Source organism: Macaca fascicularis, chromosome 2 (genome assembly GCF_037993035.2).
Source record: "Macaca fascicularis isolate 582-1 chromosome 2, T2T-MFA8v1.1".
Classification (NCBI taxonomy): domain Eukaryota; kingdom Metazoa; phylum Chordata; class Mammalia; order Primates; family Cercopithecidae; genus Macaca; species Macaca fascicularis.
Window position 1 is genome coordinate 25,023,303 of NC_088376.1, and position 20,156 is coordinate 25,043,458.

General features: G+C 35.8%; 1 protein-coding gene and 1 long non-coding RNA gene across 2 annotated transcripts in view; both read right to left on the reverse strand.

Moving 5' to 3' along the window:
* Positions 1 to 20,156, reverse strand: part of UBE2E2 (ubiquitin conjugating enzyme E2 E2) — a 386,475-nt gene that overhangs the window by 245,504 nt on the left and 120,815 nt on the right. The gene's annotated exons all lie outside the window — the stretch shown is intronic.
* The window catches only part of LOC135969615 (uncharacterized), a 126,061-nt gene continuing 105,905 nt past the window's right edge, over positions 1 to 20,156 (reverse strand). Inside the window, exon 2 of the long non-coding RNA XR_010584911.2 lies at positions 1 to 20,156. This exon is cut by the window's right edge and continues 10,445 nt beyond it. This is a non-coding gene — a long non-coding RNA (uncharacterized lncRNA).

The following is a 20,156-nucleotide window of genomic DNA, read 5'->3' on the forward strand; positions in this document are numbered from 1 at the left end:
TTTTTGTTGGCTGTCTGTACAACTTCTTTTAAGAATTCCTGTCCTTTGCCCAGTTTTTGATACGATTTTTTTTTTCTTGCTGATTCGAGTTCCTTGTAGATTCTGGATATTAGTCCTTTATCAAATGCATAGTGTGTGAATATTTTCTCTCTGTGGGCTGTCTGTTTACTCTGCTGATTATTTCTTTTGGTGTGCAGAAGCTTTTTAGTTTAATTAGGTCCCATTTATTTAGAAATTATAAAGAAATTTCTTGAGGAGCTCAAAATGTTTCATATTAAATTTACAAAAGTGGCTCATTTTCTTTCTCAAAGGCTACCTTCCATTCAAAACAGGCTAAAATCCCAGAGGAATGATGATAAATGCCAAACTGGTAATCTATCAAAAATACAGTTGTACCTCATTTATCTGACACTACTGGAAAATGAAGTATTAACTGGAAAACTGACCATGAACCTGAAGCTAGTCCTGATAGGACCCCCTCATACCACCTCAGGAAGATTACATTATTATTTCTTCTTCTAGGCTCTCCAGAAATATTTTGAACACTACCATCAAAATACTCATCATATTCTAATTATTTTCTTATGTCTATTTGAACAATTACATAGCAAGCTCTTTGAGGACAAATAACATGTTTTATTCATCTTTGTATCCACAGCATTCAGTACTGTTCTGGCACACACAGTAGAAGTAAAATTAATCTTTGTTACACAAAGGAAGGAAGGTAATAGGGAGAAGGGACTCCCTTTTTTCTTAACACTGACTTTTTTAAAACAAATTTTTCTAAGCTACAGCATTCACTTCTTTTTGTTACTATACAGCATAAACATGCTAAACTTTTCTGGATGACTATGGGAATACTTTGGAACATCGTGTCACTCTGTGCTATAATAATGATGCCTTATAGTAATATTCAAATACTTAGGCCCTTTATAAAAATTCATCTATTATGGGGCCTTTCCATTTGGGGATACTATTTCTGATCTGAAAGAAGAAGTGAAGATTGCCAAGGAAAACTAATTAAACCAGCAGGTAAAACCACTAACCTGAACACTGGAGAGAGTCTCAGATCACTCCTGGGGAATCAAGTGAGAGGACTGGCTTTGTGGTGGCAGCTCAGAGATTTTTCTCCATACCCCTAACAATTCCGGGATGTGATCCTACAGTCAGAGTTTAGAAAGCCAGTTCGTATTTCATTCCATTATCTATGTTTCATGAATCTCCCCTGTCTGAGTACACTGGAATTCCAAATTTTCAAGGTGTCCTCAAGGTGCAAGTATAATTTCTTAAGTAATAAAATTATTAATTATATAAAAATAAAAACACCTGCATGCTCAGCTAAGAATTACATGAAGACAAGGACATATCATTAGAAATGTCCAGAGAAAGGCAAAAAAGAGAAAAGTTCTGCATCTTAAGTTGGTTTCTAAATGCGCTACAAATGTTTATTGTATAGATCCAAGTCCATTTCAAATATGCTACCATTAAAGCTGTCTCCAAATTCTGTAGATACCAGTTACATAGATCATGAAAAAGTTATTCACAAGCAACTTTTTCATTAATTCCAACAGAAGGAACAAGGAGATAGCCTTTTTGTTTAGAAAAGAAATTTGTACTATGTGCTAACACTAGCCCATTCATATCTGGCCTGAGGAATGTAGGGGATCTCTCCAGTCCTCACTGCTTACGAAGGCCTAGTACAACTCTTATCTTGTTGATCTACATTCTAAAAACCTACCAGAACCATATTTATCAAAGGAGATGTTAGCAATAAAGATGACAGGACCAGCACTCTGCCATTCCCCTTAGCAACATCATTAGAGTAGGAAAATGATCCTGAAAGAGTACAAGAAACACAGGCAAAGACAAGAAAAAAAAGAAAAAAAAAAAAAAAAAAAACTAGGCATTTGTCCAGAGTCCACGAAAAGCAGCAAACAAAGAATCTGAAAAAAGGTAACATTCATGATGTTGAATAGATGAATCGTCAAAAAGAGCGATGAGATCAGACCATGGCTCCTTCATGATCATCCCCTTGTCTCTGCCACTCCCACTCCAACTCTCAGAAACAGCGGAGTATAATGAAAAGACCATACATGTGGATTAAAATTTTGTTTCTAACACTTTTAGCTAGGTACCCTTGGTCAATTTACTGGATATATGTGAATCTTAATTTCGACAAGGTTATAATAGGACTAAAGGAGATATTACACATAAAAAATAGGTAACAATCCCTTGACATAAGCAAGCACTCAACAACTCATGTTAGTTCATGCCACAATGGCACAACAACTTAAAGCATATGAGCTTTTTTGCTTTCCACAGCAAGGAATATTTAGATATTTAAGTACCTAATTTCAGTTCTGTTATTCTTACAGCTACTTTTTAAATAAAAGTTATAAGCAAAATAAAAAGCATAATTGTTTTAACCATAAAATTTAATAAATTACTTTGTAATTTATAGTTGTAGAGCAAGTATATTAATTCTCACAGATTTTTTTTTTCAATCCTAAAATAAAAGTCTCAACTATCAGCTCAGTTTTTTGCAAAGGTACTTATTGATATTTGATGTAGCTGTTAGAAACTAATTTCCACTATTTCCTTTAAAGAGGTTTGTTATATAGAACATTTATTGTGACAAATATATTAAATGTTCCTAGACTAATTTTATTGGCAGGGCTTGATGAACCTTTAAGCATCATTGTGAACCATTACCATTGGTTCTGTGAACCATCATATGCAAAAGTATTTTTCTAAAATCTAAGTTCAGTATGTTTGTTTTTGTTCTGTTGAAATGAAATCACTAGTTGCTGATTGAGAGCTCTCATTCAACATAGCTAATTCAAAACCCTGACAGAACAACAAAGGGCTACTACAGTACATATAAATATTTTTTCAAGTGGTCCTGCCGTCAGTTTTCTTCTTCCTTTTAAAATAGATTTCTGGGCCAGGCACAGTGGCTCATGCCTGTAATCCCAGCATTTTGGGAGGCCAAGGCAGGCTGATCACTTGAGCCCAGGAGTTCGAGACCAGCCCAGACAAAATGGCAAAACTCCATCTCTATAAAAAAAAATTAAAAAATTAGCCAGGTATGGTCGTGCACACCTGCCTCCCAGCTACCTGGGAGGCTGAGGTAGAAGGATCACCCCCAACGAGGTTGAGGCTGCAGTGAGCTGTGATTGTGCCAGTGCACTCCAGCCTGGGTGATAGCGTGACACCTTGTGTCAAAAATAAAAATAAAAATAATAATAATAATAGATTTCTTTTCATCGTCGAAGATTTACCAATTTCAGAAGAATTTTTTCCTAAATGTAGACACCATATGTTTATAAATCATTAAGAGTCAGATATTGTTGCTGGGGTCAAATCACCCCTCAGAGACACATCTATGCTTTCTGTAGTTCTTTTAGCGGTCTCTCCATTCAATATATTTACTGTTTTCTGGAAACAGTAGTTGCTGATATAGAGCTCTCATAGAGAATTAATGAATTTAACAGGAAGGCTATGCCCCCCTAGTCTTCAAATCCTCTTTGGAATATAATTCCACATACCATTTTAAGACAGTAGGATTATTTAAAAAAATCGTAAATCTGCCTGTTATGCTATATATTAAGAAGAACTGAAAAAGAATCAAATACTTAAATATTTCTTTGGATGTGCTTATAATCTCATTTATGTGTATGCATATACACATATACACACTCAAACATATATACTTATCTCCAGGCACCAGCACCCTCAAGATTCAGTAAATAACCTGCCCTTTAGGAAATATTTTAAAGGTTATCAGACAATGAGTAGATAAAAAAAGCACTTAAGGGTAACAAACACCATTATAATTTCTTGCTTCTCAGAAATCAATAATCACCATAAAAACCTTACACTGCCCAAATAATACACTGCTAATGACTTAGTATTTATCCATTCTGATATCCCATTCCTTCTGGCCCATGCAAGGGTTGTATTTCCCCACTCTTTGCAGTTAAGTAAGACCATGAAACTATTTCTGGACAATGATACTTGAGCCAGGTCAAAGCATTTAATTGCCAGTGTGAGACTCTCTACAGAATCTCCCTCCCTACCATAGCAATCATGGTGCCCCAAGATCAAAGCAGCCTGGACTGCTAAACTACCAAGATGAAGTCAGTCACCCCCGAGAATCACCCAGTTACACAGTGTATCTGTGTGAGGAGAAATAAACTTTTGATGGGTTAAATCAGAAGTCCTCAACCTTTCTGGCACCAGGGACCAGTTTTTCAGAAGACTGTCCATGAACTGGCACCAGGGGTTGGAGACCTGTGTTAAATAACTGAAATTCTGATGTTGTTTGCTATGCAGCATAATTTAGCTTATCCTTGACAACAGAGATTTAGTGTTTCTGTGCTTCTATCTAAAACTACTCAGAATTGATATGAGAAGCTTTTCTAAAAGAGAATACTGTCAGGCAAAAATTTTATTCTGTAAAGGACACTGATGAGGAGTAAACTTTTTAGGGATACATAAAACAGAGATGAGAAGCTGAGTCAAGGAATGCACTTGGGTATAAGAGGAGATGAGATAATTAACAAAAGTAAATTCGGAATACGTTTTCAGAAAACATATGAAGGTGAGAAATTTGTCTGCAGTTAGTGTCAGAATGTACCACCATAGGCTGACATCAGGATGAAGCCTTAGTCCTAACCTTACATGATTCTTTCACTTACCTAACACTGCCTAACTGCAGATTTACTCTGCTCAACTCTGGGAATCGTTTCCTAATATCATGAAATATTTCTGTCTATTTCACAGCAAAGATTTGTTACCTGTGACTCTTTCTTCCCCTGTAGCCCTATAGCTTACTGTCTGGCTCAAACTCTTGATCATCTAAATTCAATGGGTATATACCATAATGTTCCCTGACTCTCTTACTGGTTTCTGACTTGCTGCTTTCCCCTGGCCCTGAGTAAGGTCCAGACTACTTGTCTGACTTTCTGCACCAGTAGCAGTTTAGGTTTAACTGAGCATCAGGTCTTCTCTGCTACTCAGTGCACCCCCTTCTTTTTGAAGCCCAGCTTTCTATACAATTAATTGCAAAACTCATCACATCTGTATTTCCAGCTTTAATGAAGTAATCAATTCAGTCAGTTGATAGCTGGCAGCCTCCTGTGTAAAACAAAATAAGAAATGGCAGGATCTAACAAAATTCAGAAAGTCTTAGATGATTTACATAAGAGATATAATTTTCCTCAATGCATTTAGAGAGAGGTATGTACAAACTGCATACACTGCTTTATAAGGTCAGTAAATACACGTGAATCGTAGTATGATATTTTTTCTCCTTTAACAACTGCTATAGAAAAAGGAGGAATGACAGTATTGCTCATGCAATACAGGTTTTATAGATCAGAGATTTTAGTATCTATGGAGATTGTGACAGTAATTTATAATTTAAACTTTTCCAGCACAGTAGGTATAAACTGGTCAGCCACAATCCAGGGCATGAAACATAAACAAAAAAAGTAACTATTTTCTAAACTGATTTCTTTCTAGTTACAAGTCGCTATTTCAAATCATCACAGGAAAAAATCAACCTTGCCATTTAAAAAGGCATCTCAGTATCTTCTCATTTAAAACACTTTCTTTTGGCTATTTAGTCCATAAAAATGTCTACTCCTCCCTACGGTTATCTCCTACCATCTTACCAAGTTGACATTTGGGTATAAGAGGAAGCATGACTTCTTTTACTGTCCTTCCAGGATGGCCTTTCATGAGCTTCACTTCTCAGCATCAGGTTTTGTTTTCACTGCATCCACTTGGTCAGCATGCAAGCTGTGCCAGTAGTTGCAGAGATGCCCAATCTCTCTGTTCACAAGAAATCTGCATACAGCTGCCTCCTCTTCCCTCTTGAAACCAAGCCAATTTCAGTCTTGCAGCCCACTCAGTACTGTCAGCTCTTGCGGGGGGGTTGGGAGGGTGGGTCAGGGGATAGTCAAAACTCTTGGTTGCTTTCTCTGTATTACCCTGGAGTGTGCAGAACCCTGTAAAAACTGCCCTTTGGCTTTGTACTTCATCCTTTATCCATTACTACTGTGCTATGACAGAGATGGCACTTTGCTCCAAACAAGACTTTCCAAAAGGTCTGTGGGTTTTGCAGGCTATACCCAGAGAAACCCTAGCAACAGCTTGCAGTTTTAGGGATTACTCTTTGGTTTTTCTGAAAGTTCTATTCTGTTGCACCTCTAAGGTAAAGGGAACTTATTCCCTCCTCAGGGCCCAGGTATCATTCTTACCCTAGCCTCACCCACTCTGAATCTATGTACCTCAATTCCCCAAACCTAAAAGGGATGGACTGACCAGTCAATGGTGTATAGAATTATTATTCTTACTATGATTATGACATAAAATAATCCTCCAAATATGCTTTTTGTTAGGTAAAAACCCAGCTTTGGAAGTTCTTAGAAAATCCTTTAACCACTTGAATGTCTGCCTATTGTCTATCTTTGAGCTTCGAAAAAGAAAAAAATCTACTTTCTAATTCAGTTAAGCCTCCCTGTTCTAGGTGGTAACCCTGGCAATAAGCTTTAGCCTATGGACTATTCTTAACAGCAGAAAGTGGAGGTGGGCAGGGATGTAAGGCGAAGGAAGTAGCATGACAAAAATGGAAAGGCACAGGATAGCATTTAAGATAGTATATCACCCTAAGAACTAATGGCCATAGACAATAATTCCACTTCAAGGGAAAGGGGATTCTGATTATAAATCTTTTGTACTGTAATACTAATAGTAATACATTACTCAAAACAGGGCTCATATGTAACTGAGTCTTCTCCTTCACAAAGCAAGGTAAATTAGAAGTTTTCATATATGAACGAAGTTTTCAAAAACAACACAAAGAATTAACAAAGTGTGTTTTTCCATGTTTGTTCATGATTCTACAATGAGTAAAAAAGTAAAAGGCACATACCGAAAAGAAAGGAAAGGTCTGTTTTTCTAATGGCATGAATAAATGGTTAAAACTTTATGCATGTTAATGGAAAGTAACATTAAGTACATTTTAGGGACAGTATTCATAAGAGAACATCTTATTAATTAATACGCAATGCATTACACAATCTTTAGTGAAACAGTGAACATCTTTATAATTATGAATTTTTGTGTAGCTTTTAAAATGTCGCCAATATCAGTCAAAACAGCATCATGTCTCAACTGATGGACTGCTTGCAGACCTCTGACAGCTAAATACATTTCACTGAAAGTCATGCCTTGACAGGTGAGAAAACGTCCTTTTCAACCTGTGTGTGATGATGTGATGATAGTATCTGAAAGCAAAATCTGTACCCGGTAGGCTAGAGATAAAAGGTACTAATTTTTTACTATTTTAGGATATCAACGATTCAACTAAGGCCATTTACCAAATGTTGGACAAATTTTCATATGACTCAGTATTTTAATTAAAGAACACTCTTGTTATATGTCCTACAAAATACTTAACTTTTGTTGAAATTCAATAGGCTCTGAGTTTGTCTTTCACAATTACTTATTGGCTTTAAAAGAAATACAATATTAGAAATTGCCTTTTAAGAAAGGCAAAAATCAGAAGTACTGGGGCTTAAAAGTAAGAAGGGAATACAATGCATTCCAACAGAAAAACAAATGAATCACACAGAACTGATTACATTATAGCACCATGAGCAATCAGATCAGCAACAGGTGAAAACCATTAGCTCCTGCTGTCTGCTGTGGGTGAGATGTTTTTCTTCCTCCTCTACAGTGTGGTGTCAGTTTATCACTTTCCTACTCAGGCAGTGCTTGAGGCGCTGCTAACCTTAAATACAAATTTGAAAGGAATGCAAAAAATATTTTAACAATCAAAATGTTGTTTACATATTAATCACACATACAGCAGCAATTTCTCCAAGGACTGTGAAGAATATTTTGTAAAGGCAATTTAAATGCTTAACATGATATTAAAAAATCCGTTTATCTATTTAGTGCTTTTATAATTTTTATTGTCTGTAATTTAATGTCTATAATTTTAATTTTCTCAATTTCAGTGACTTACTCTTCCTATACCTATTTTCTCCCATGACTACTAATTTTGTGAGTAGGTTGTCAATGCTATTGTGTTAAGATAAAATTCAAGTCCCTTCTTAACTATATAATGCTTAAGATGTGTTGGTTATACAATAATTATTGCAATCAAAGCTCTAAAGAATGTTTTGCCATATATATTTCAAACCACCTATGGTAAATAGTAAGTAACAAAATTATAAACACACAAAAAGTTGTTGTATTCAATCTATTATATTGAGAACTGCTAAATTCTGTAAAATATTGTCTTCATTAACCTGTCCCAAATATTAATAACCAATAAGAGTTTAATACCAGGTGTCCAAATAAAGAATAACTCACAGTCATCAAGGAAGTATGAACCTAACTCTCTCCAGTGTATACTCACTTAATTTGCTGTTTGTTACAATAAGTTATACTCAGCTTATAAAGATCAGTTGCAATTTTAAGTGCACTGTCAGGCAGATGGTCTACAAATTCAAAGTCATCACAATTGATCTCCAGTCAGAGGCAGAACTAGAAATGTGCAAATGAGTGCAGCTATACTGACACCTATTTAAGGGCAAAATTTGTTTCCTCTTCTTTCAGAATCTCATGAGGATATTTCCATCATTCAAGGCTTCACACTTGAGGGAGAGTCCACAATAGAATTCAAGATAACGTCTTACATATGCAATGTTTTCTCTCCTCATAAAACTTTTTTTCCAAAAAAACACTTTTCTCATTAATTCATTCATCAACCATTTATTGATCATTTATGTGCTATATTTAAATTTTTTTTAATAGAGACTGGGTCTCGCTCTGTCACCTGGGCACAATCCTCCCATTTCAGCCTTCTAAGTAGCTAGGACCACAAGCACACACCACCTCACTTAGTGTGTGTGTGTGTGTGTGTGTGTGTGTGTGTGTGTGTGTGTGTGTTTTGTTTTGTTTTAAGAAAAGGTTTGTCTCACTATGTTGCCCAGGCTAGTTTCAATCTCCTGGCCTCAAGCAATCCAAACCATACCACCCACGCTCTCATTAACAGCGGTACTTTAATTCTCAATATCTTCATTCATTCACTCATTTCTTGCAGCAGCATCCTTTAGGGAGCAACTCAGAGAGACTGGGATGTGGGAAGAGGAGTGGAAGTAATTATATCACATTAAAACTGAAAAAAAAATATTCTAAGGCATTAGTGTGCTACATAAAACTTGCCCCAAATTACATTAATGACTGAGGTGCAAGGTTTTTGTGACTCTAAGGCTTTTTCACATGAGCCTTCAGTTGCCCAGTATGTGACCTCTGGATATGTTTCTTGGAAGGTTTCAAGAGTTGGAGGCTGGAAAGAGAGGAGTAAACTGGCTGTCTCTATTGTAAACTGACTAAGACCCCAGTATGAGGGAATGAAAATCTCTTAACAAGATAAACCAAAGTACTTCTGCTTGAAGAAAAACAGGTTGAACATAATAACATGATCAGACATCCCCAAATCTGTAGACTCCTGATAAATCAGGACTGAAAGAAAAATCAAAGTAGCAAATTTGCAGACTAATTAGCATAGTACATCTGCAAATTTAAAGAAACTTCACTTGAAAACTAGATTTAGTTGATATTTCTGGTTTTTAAAATCCATTTTTAAAGATAAAAGTAACAAATGATTTAAGTCCAAACTGAGAACTACCCATAAACATAGAATGAATTATGATATAATCACACAATGGAATATTACACAGCAATAATAATAAACCACAATCACATAAAATATGTACGAATCTCAAACAATGTGCAGAAGAAACCAGACACAGGAAAGCAGTGCTGTGTAATTCCATTTATGTACAGTCTCAAAACAGTCAAAACTTATCAATGGTGTGAGAAGCCCAAACAGTGGCTAAGTGAAGGAGGCAGGAGGTCTCCTTGGAAAGAACACCGGCAATGTTCTTTTTTTAAATCTGGCACCGGTTACACAGATGTGTTCACCAGAGGAGCATGTCACATACTTCACAAAAGTTTACTTTAAAAGTAATACACATGTTCACTTCAGAACTTTTTTTCTCTTTTTAGATGGAGTGTCTGTCGCCGAGGCTGGAGTGCAGTGGTGCGATCTCGGCTCACTGCAACCTCTGCCTCCCAGGTTCAAGCGATTCTCCTGCCTCAGCCTCCTGAGTAGATGGGACTACAGGTGTGTGCCACCACACCCAGCTACTTTTTGTATTTTTAATAAAGATGAGGCTTCACCATGTTGGCCAGGTTGGTCTTGAACTCCTCACCTCAGGTGATCCACCTGCCTCAGCCTCCCAAAGTATTGGGATTACAGGTGTGAGTCACTGCGCCTGGCCAGAAATTTTTTAAATTGAATATATTACAAATTCAGTCCTGCATCTTGCTTTTTTGTCAATTTAGATTAAGTCCTAAGTACATTTCCATGTCACAATGTGTCATGAACATGTTAAATCCTTCATGTATCTTAAGATAATTTAAAAATAAGAAAATGTAGTTTGCATATGTATGTATTCACATATATATATACACTAATAAGTAAGATTTTAACATAAAATAACAGTTAAAGACCCAATATACGGTAAGTTTTAAGCGTTTTTCATGTCAGACCACTAGCTATGCTACCAAAAGCATAAGCACCATTCCTCCAGCACAGCAACAATAATGGCAAAAGACCCCCCCACCCCAAAATAAAGTATTCTCTTAAAAATCTGTCCTAAAACAACAATTCTTTTAATTTTAAAAATGGTTTCAACAGTTTGGTTGCAATAATTTTCCATAGTTACGAAGCAGAAAAAATATATAAAAATTTATTCTTGGCTTTAGGACTTATTAAGAAAAGTTTCCCCTTCCATTTCTATCAAATTCCCCTGATCAACACAGTGTGACGTTAATATTCATTTATATTCCATAGTATTTCCAAGAAAATATATGTATTCTTGGTGTCAGGAACCAAGTCAGGAATGTTTAAATATACACATATGAATAAATAATAAATAATAAAACCAACTATAAACAAATACATTGGTGCACTGTAGAATGCATCTGCATTCTATAACCAGAAACATAGTTTATGTAGTGTTAAAATTTAGCCTACGACCACAGAAAAATTCACACAATCTCATAGAGACTAAAGTAAAATGTCTATAAGCAAGGAAGAGAACATTTTTATCTGTGGAAGGAAGAGCTCTCCTATCATATCCCCTCCTGTGCTAAATAAACTATGCAATCAAATAAACTAAGGTCCTGGGCAACATGGCGAAACCCCATCTACACAAAAAATTTAAAAAATAGTGGGGCATAGTAACGTGTACCAAGAGTCCCAGCTACTTGGGAGGCTAGGGTGGGAGGATCACTTGGGCCCAAGGGGTTGAGGCTGCAGTGAACCATGATTGTGCCACAGAACTCAAGCCTGGGCAAGAGAACAAGACCCTGTCTCCAAAAAACTCGAAACAAAACAAAAACTAAATCAAAGTACCCCCATAATGCTTAAATCCCCTTTTTAAAGCTAGACAGAAATAGTGTTTCTGTCAATACTTTCCTCCCTCCTCCAACTAATCTAAACAAATTTGAAATTTCAAAGTCTCCATTGTAAACAATACATTTTGTAAACACCTAATACTTGGGCAAGAAATCAACAAATGTTTGTTCTCTTTTGCTTCCAGACTATCACTTATTAGGTTTGTTATATGGAATTATATACACATAATTACTTAAAGTCTTTTGTGGTTTGGGTCTTGGTTTTGTCATAATTGTTTACATCTTCTCATTGAGTCCTTTTGAGAACTAAGATAAACTGATACACAGCTAGCTGACTGCTGTTTACTTTCCACAAAGAAAAAATTGGCCAGATACTTTTGCAAGCAAATAGTTTGATCAATTACTACAAGATTAAAATTACTAAAGTATTTTTAGAAAAAAAAAAGAACGAGAAGAAGGAAGTGAAAGAAAAGAGGGGAAATGATTATGCTTTAGAATACAGCTTATGTAGGTAAGAGTAGCTGTGGGAGACACAGTTTTAAAATGCTACCTTTAATTTCTGCTCACAGCTGTCAGCTGGGTAAGATGCTTAACTGCAGACCCTATACCTAAGCTTACCTACACTCAAACCTTTAGCCTGTGGTCTTGAAGATTCCAGGTGAAGACACAACTAGAAAAACATATACTGTATTTATAACTACCAGGGTTCATACGTCCAAAATGAGACCTACAATGCCCTCAAGAAGAATCTCAATAGTGTGGCTTTGGGTAAATTTATCTAATTATACTTCAGTTTCTTCATCCACACAATGTGGATAAGATGAGTACTTAAACGACTGTAAAGATGAAATGAGTTAATGGGTTCCTGTCTGGCACACAGGAAGTGCTCTATGAAAGTTCATCATTATTACTATAAGGAACATCACCACCAGTAAGATAATTTGTTGCTTCCCAGTCTGATGTCTAGGTCTGTAGTCTTACCTCCAATATTTAATGCTGCAGTTGAGTGAAAAAACAGAAATTTACGCTATTAGCAAGACTTACACCCTTTCAATGCAAGGCTCCTGACTCTGTGAGCATAACCTTCTTGAAACCACGGTTTGCATTTCAAAAGAAACATTCATCATTTTTGTGGCAAAGATCATTTGATGTGCCCACTTATATAAGCATTAGATTTTCTAAGGAATCTAAAACTCTCCCATTGGTGTTGGTGCCTCACTCCTGGTGGGGGGAGTACGAAAAGAAAGGGTAGGAAACGAGGAAACACAATAGAAGGGTGAAAGTGCATTGCCTGAATAGAAGGCAAAGAAATGGTTTATATATCCACCCTAAAGATTCTACTTAACATGACCATCCTTTTCACATGTTTCTGACTTTCAGTATTTCAGAGTTAATAAACATACCTATCGCTCCCAGCATTCAGCCTTCCCTGTTCTGACTGACTTACAGGCTACATCAGGAAATTTAATTCTCATGCAGTCCAAGAAGGGTTTCCAGGGCTAAAGATTTCTTTTTTCTTGTTTTAAAACAATTCCCACTATGGACCCACTCAGCAGCTTTTTCTTTAAAAAAATTAAATGGTTTCCATGTGTCTTTTTAGAATGTCTCTGCTTAACATTTTAAAACATGTATTTTAGTGTAGTTAAGCACATTTATTTAAAGGATTAGGTGTGATTGTGTGCTTCATAATGGCAACCTGTAATTATTCTTATAATCATCAACTGTTCAGATTTCATATTTATATTTTCAGGAGCATGACAGGCACTTGCTTCACAAGAAGAAAAAAATATACTGCATAGTAGATGCAAATTATTTTTCCTCACTTGTCCATAACCAATTTATAAATACTCTGTATTTTAGCTAAAAATTTAATGTAAATAAATGTTAAAAACTGTGCATTCTGAAAACATGATTATCAAACAGGCAAAAAGAAAAAATTTTAAAGAGCAATGGCTCTTTAAAATTCAGTAGAATATATACATTCTTTATTCATTACAGTATTGCGGGAAAATTTGAAGCCTGACACACAGACACAAGTTAAAATGTCACCTCCAATATAGGTTAACTATGCAGTCCTGGCAAAACAGTTAAGCTTCTATGCTTCGGCTTACCTATGTATTAAATGGGAGTTAACAACTGAAAATTCACTGTATTATCCAAATATTTAAAGATTTTAAATGTTTTCCCTCTTTTCATCCTCTTTTTCTCTAAATATTTCAGTATTTCCAGTTATTCCTGACAATTAAAAATAAACTAAAACAAACATAAAATTAATCACTTTGACTTCTTTGATTATTTTAAATCAGGTTAAAGTGAAACCATTTCTAGAAGCTCAATTACTGTATTTTAAGAAAATATTTTAAAGACACATGCTGCTAACACAATAAAAATACACCTGTTCCCAAGATAATGTTTAAGAAGAGAATGGGAAGATTGAAAAAAAAAAAAATCCTCAAGTGAGGTAAATAGGAATCATAATTAAAACATAACACATAATTATAAAGTCAAATTTAATAAAACCAACCCCACCATATCATCTCCTCTCCCCTTCATTAAAGAAAGCATTTAACTAGGGTCTCTAGGTTTCTGTAATTTTTTAATTCTTAATTTTGAAATAATTTCAGACTTTACAAAGCATTTCACAAAGAAATCTCATATTCCTTTTACCCAGCTTTCCCAAATGTTAACATATAACCACAGTCCAATTATCAAAATCAGGAAACTAATACTGATAATATTCTATTAACTGATCTACAAACTTTATTCAAATTTTGTTAATTGTCCTACTAATATCTTCCTTCTAGTCTAGTGTTTGATCCAGAATACCACACTGCATTTAGTTATCAGATCTCTTTAGTTTCCTTTAATCTGGCACAGTTGCTTAGTTCATATTCCATAATCTTGACACTTTCTAAAAATCTAGTCAATTGATTTGTAGCATGGCCCTCAATTTGGGTTTGACGTTTTCTACGATTAAATTCAGGATATGCATTTTTGTTAAGAATACCACAAAAGTAATGTTGTGTCCTTCTCAGTACATCATATTAGAAAGTACATGATATCCATGTCTCATTATTGATATGTCTACTTTGATTACTTGGTTAAGAAGATGTCCACTTTCTCCACTGCAAGGTTACTATGATTCCTTTATAATTATAGTAAGTACCTTTTAGTAAGCTCTCTTTTTGTGACTGTAAATATCCTGTTTATAACCATCTTATATTGTCCACTAACTGTTCTCACCTATAACAATTATTACTGTAGTGTTTCTCAAATGGTGGTTTCCTGTATCAATGACTCTTCATTTATTAATTGAAATTCCATGGCAAGAAAGTGTGTTCCCTTCTCCCCTTTGTATTTATTTAATTATAACTGGATACTTCTTTTTATTTTATGGGTTATGGCTCATTACTATAGTGCTCAAAGTGTCCCTAATTTGGCCACGGGGAGCTCCTTAGCATGGGCTCATACATTCTTTTGACATGCTCCCATCATTTTTTGAACATTTTGTCACTTTCATCCTGTACTTTCCCAGTCCCAGTCCCCAATTCAGTTTTTCCAAGAAGCCCTGGTTCCTTTTACTGGTGCCTGGCACTTGAACCCAAGATCTGGTACTAGGTGTATTGACTGGAGCTATGATGTCATTGCTTCTAGGCCCTCTCATGAACAGAAGTAAGAAATATATGATGTATACATGTATTCATACACATATACACAACCTTCTCTTTCTCTATCTCCATTCATTCATACTGATATCTCAAACTCCAATCCAAGGTTCATTAGAGATTCCCCTTTACCTTATTTCTAGCTCTTTTTTTCTGATGTTAAAAAAATTAACTCTTAATATCCACCACATATTTAGTTGCTTAAACTACACATAAAGTTGTTTCAGAATTGCTATCTCACCTACATTTTGTCAAGTTTTTAATGAGCCAGTTAGACTGCACATTTTGATCGTAAAATGCACAAATGACATGCCACAAATACAACCACTGGGAGTGTACCAACAAATCCATCCAGTTTTACCCATCTTGGTGATAGCAACACCAGGAAGAAATCTTAAGTAATCTTTTCTCATGGTTGCAAGTCTTGTTTATTATACTTCCCAAGCAGCTCTCAGACCCTGCCCACTTTTCTCCCCAAAGATACCACATCTTTCAATCAAGTTGCCACCACAGCCTTTGGTCCTCTCCACACATCCAATTTTGCTCCCCTCCAATCTCCAGGGGCTTAGCCTTTAAACAGACAAACTAATCAATCCACTTTTACTCATTTTGATGGCTTTCTCTATATGTCAGATAAAGTCTAAAATCCTCAGCATAGCCTAAAACACTGCATGATCTAACTCCTACCAATCTTTCTAGCTTCAAATCACTCAATATTCTCTACAATCCATCTATATTAACCTTTTTGAATTCTTCTTTCACACTCCAGTTCTTACACATACTGTTCCTACTAAACTATAGGTACTCCTTCTCCTTACATCTCCGCCTTAGTCCTGCTAACTCCTATACATCATTCAAGTCTTCACTTAAATATTATTCCTCAGTAAAGTTGCCCCTGAACTCCCAGTCTGGGTTAGACTCCTATGTGAAATCATCCTAAAGCATGCAGCATCTCTCAATGACAATTTGTGCTAAACTCATCTGCAATTCATCAAGTAGACCTTCCCAGCTAGATTATAAATTCCTTAAAGGCAAGGACTTTGTATTGCACACTGTTACATTCCCAGTGCTCGACACAGAATACAGCACACAAAGAGGGATGAATTAGTACTGAACGAATGCCTAAATGAATAAATGAACCAAAAGATATTATTGAAAATTAGCTAGATACAGTGACTGACAACTACCTGCAATACACAGAAACTACACTTTCTACAATTTCTGTGGATGTGAAGACTTCTGGATCCTTTCTGCTGCATTATACTGCCTAGCTAATGTTGGAAATATAACTATAAAGTAGTAATCAGCTGATTTTTTTTTTTGAGACAGGATCTCACTCTGTTGCCCAGGCTGGAGTGCAGTGGCATGATCTTGGCTCACTGCAATCTCTGCTTCCCAGGCTCAAGTGATCCTCTCACCTCAGCCTCCCAAGTAGCTGAGACTACAGGCATGGGCCAACACGCTGGCTGATTTTGTACTTTTTGTAGAGATGGGGCTTCATCACGTTGCCCAGACTGATCTCAAACTCCTGAGCTCAACTGATCCACCTGCCTCAGTCTCCCAAAGTGCTGGGATTACAGGCATGTGCCACTGCACCCAGCCAATCAGACAAATTTTTATCCAGCAAATGGAGAAACACTGTTAAAACTGATTAACATGGCCAGGCACGGTGGCTCATGCCTGTAATCCCAACATTTTGGGAGGCTGAGGCAGGCAGATCACGAGGTCAGGAGATCGAGACCATCCTGGCTAACATGGTGAAACCCCATCTCTACTAAAAATACAAAAAATTAGCCACAAGCGGGGGTGGTTGCCTGTAGTCCCAGCTACTCAGGATGCTGAGGCAGGAGAATGGCGTGAACCTGGAAGGCAGAGCTTGCAGTGAGCCAAGATCACGCCACTGTGCTCCAGCCTGGGCGACACAGCGAGACTGTCTCAAAAAAAAAAAAAAAAAAAAAAAAGATTAACATAATGAGCTTATGGCCAAAATAATAATAAAAAAAAGCCAAAACTACAAACACACAATTAAAAAGCGTACTCAACTATTCTTTTCTCAAAAGTTCATTACAGTATTGGATTTTGTTAATCATCACTTACGTTAAATCCAACTGCTTTGAGATACCCAATATCTAGGTTAGCCTGCTTTATGTACTTGTTGCAATTTTACATTAAAGATCATTTATGTTGGCTTAAGGACTAATGCAAGGACCAGTATGTTTAAAAGAGATGGTGACTGGAAATTTTTAGATGTTTTGTCACTGCCATTGATTCTGTATTCTCAGTTCAGCAGACCTTCTGACAAAACTTTTACTATCATGTGACTGAAGAAATAAATGGGCCTTTAAATGTACTTTCCCACTAAAATAATTTGCCTATAGGAAATCTGGGAAAGATTATGACTTTTATTATTGCAGATACAGTATATTTTTTAGAAACCAAAGCCCATTTTATTTCTCAAAAAGTAACACAATAAGGACTATAATTCATTGCAACTGGTTTCTCCTCTCTTCCCCTTTTCATTCCTTCCTTTCCCACCCCCCCGGTCAGGTACAATTATTATTTTCTTGCATCTCAGGAAACCTGAACCAACATATTAGTAAACTGATTATTTCAAATCAACAATAATTAAACATTAATTCTTATTTTTGAAATGTTAAAACAATGTTCCTCTTTCACTTTTACTAGTAAGTGAAAATAAGACAGTCCTCGTCAAGAGCACAGCTGGTATCATAAGAAAATGAAATAAGCTTACTTTCACCACTCATGTTTGAGAGAATGATGAACACAGTATCTGGTATTTTGAGGCACTGGGGAGGCTTACACTACCTATTACGTTATCAGTTTTTTGAGCAAAGAGCTAAGTCAAACTGTATACCTTTTACCTTATTCATAATAATTTTTTTGACTTTTCAATTTTAAAAAATTATTCATTAAGGCTGGACCTGGTGGCTCACACCTGTAATCCCAGCACTTTGGGAGGCCAAGGTAGGAGAATCACTTGAGCTCAAGAGTTCAAGACCAGCCTGAACAACACAGTGAGACCTCATCTCTACAAAAATTTTAAAATTAACCAGGTGGGGGTGGCATATGCCTGTTGCCCCAGCTACTCAGAAGGCTGAGGTGAGAGGATCACTTGAGACCATGAGTCCCCAGCTGCGGTGAGTGAGCCATGATTGTGCCACTGCACAACAACCTAAGTGACAGAGTAAGACCCTGTCTCTTAAAAAACTTTTTAAAATTTCACTAAACAGTAATTACATTGCATAAAATTCAAGATGCATTAATATAGACACTGCTACAAGAAATAAGCAAACTCAAGAAATATTATAGTTTATTTTACTTCCACAATCTACCCCCAAAAATGCCTAATATGTCTGTGATTTGGTCAAAATAAGTATTTGTCTTTATTTAAATCTACAGAAAGGAAGGGCAGAAATGAACTAGGCCAATGAAAGCCAGGGTCAGTCTCCCCAAATTTCTATTTTTTCTTCATCTTTACTGTATCAGCTTCTACAATTTTTACCCCCATCAGAATTGACGGGCACTAATAAAATGACGGTAAAATTCCTTTCTCTTCTAACTCCAAGGAGTCACCAAATATTTAAGGAAATATATTTGAGAGCCACAAAATAACACATTTGAAAGCACAGCAAAAGAAGAATTAAGATGCCCGGCAATCTACATAACTGGAAAATAAACCATTTTATTTCGGCATAGTGCTCATCTATGTGCATATTTAATATGATACTTGCCAGAGCTTTTAAGGCCCAAAAGTTTCTTTTCTCTCAAATTTTCACAAAATGGAAATGCCAATTGCATCGTAAATGTAAAGATCTTTACAGACCAAGAAAAAAAATAGCTGAATTTCAAACAGAACAGATAGCTATTCTGGATAATTCACTTATCAATAGCTGATCAATATAAGATCAACCTGAATCACATAGCTAATTGCCTTTTTCCAGAGCCTGTGGCTGAACGTGCTCCTGCCCAGAAAAATACATTAGAAGGTCTGTACTGGAGGCATGAAAAGTATCACCTAAGCAAAAAGAAAAACATAATACATTTGATCTTTCATCAGTACCAAAATATACTAATACAGCTTACTGAATCTTTGCTATTAAAGTCTTGTTTGCATTGTTACTCAAAACATATCCTTTTTATCCAAAAGTCATTCTAGATTATTTAAAATAAACTTGGAAATTATAGTTATAATTTCTTCACTTACTATGTTTTATTCTGGAATTTCTGGTCATTAAAAAATGGTGAAATAGAAATATACTGGCCTCCTTTTTGTACACTAAAATCTTTTCCTATGAGTAGGTACCACCGACATGCAGTTGTAGGATGTTTACACACCAACGGCTGTGCCCCATCAATAGTGATGGAGAAAAAGATCTCGAGGGCTTAGAAGACAAAGACAGAGATTTCTTGAAAGCCTTCTCATAATCTCAAAAAAGAAAAAAAAATACAATAAAAGTAATTAACCCCAAAGTACTAGTAAGTTTTACTAGAAAAAAGTAGATGAGGAAACCTTTAAACCTCTTTTTAAAAGAAAAATCAGAACAGACTATTTTATTACTACTAGGTTTTGTCATTACTTTTAATAGCAAAAACCACAATGGCTTTTGCACCAATCTAATAAAATATGTCTTATTACTAGATATGAGAGTGCATATTTCAATTTAAGTAAGTTTTCGATAAGGATAGAAACTGTTTCTTTTCTAAATAATACAAAGAATCAAATTAATGTTGATCTTTCTGTGAGGACAAAATGCATCAACAACTGAAACTTTTAATTTAACAATAATACAACTGAGAGAACATGAGATCTGAAGTTCTATGATCTGAACTTGAGTCTCAGATTCTAGTATTTACTAGTCTGTTATCTTAGGCTAGTTACCTAACCTTTATAAAGCTTGATTGTATTCATGTCATGTGGAGGTGATGACTAATATATCTCTCATAAATATGTTCAGACATGTATCA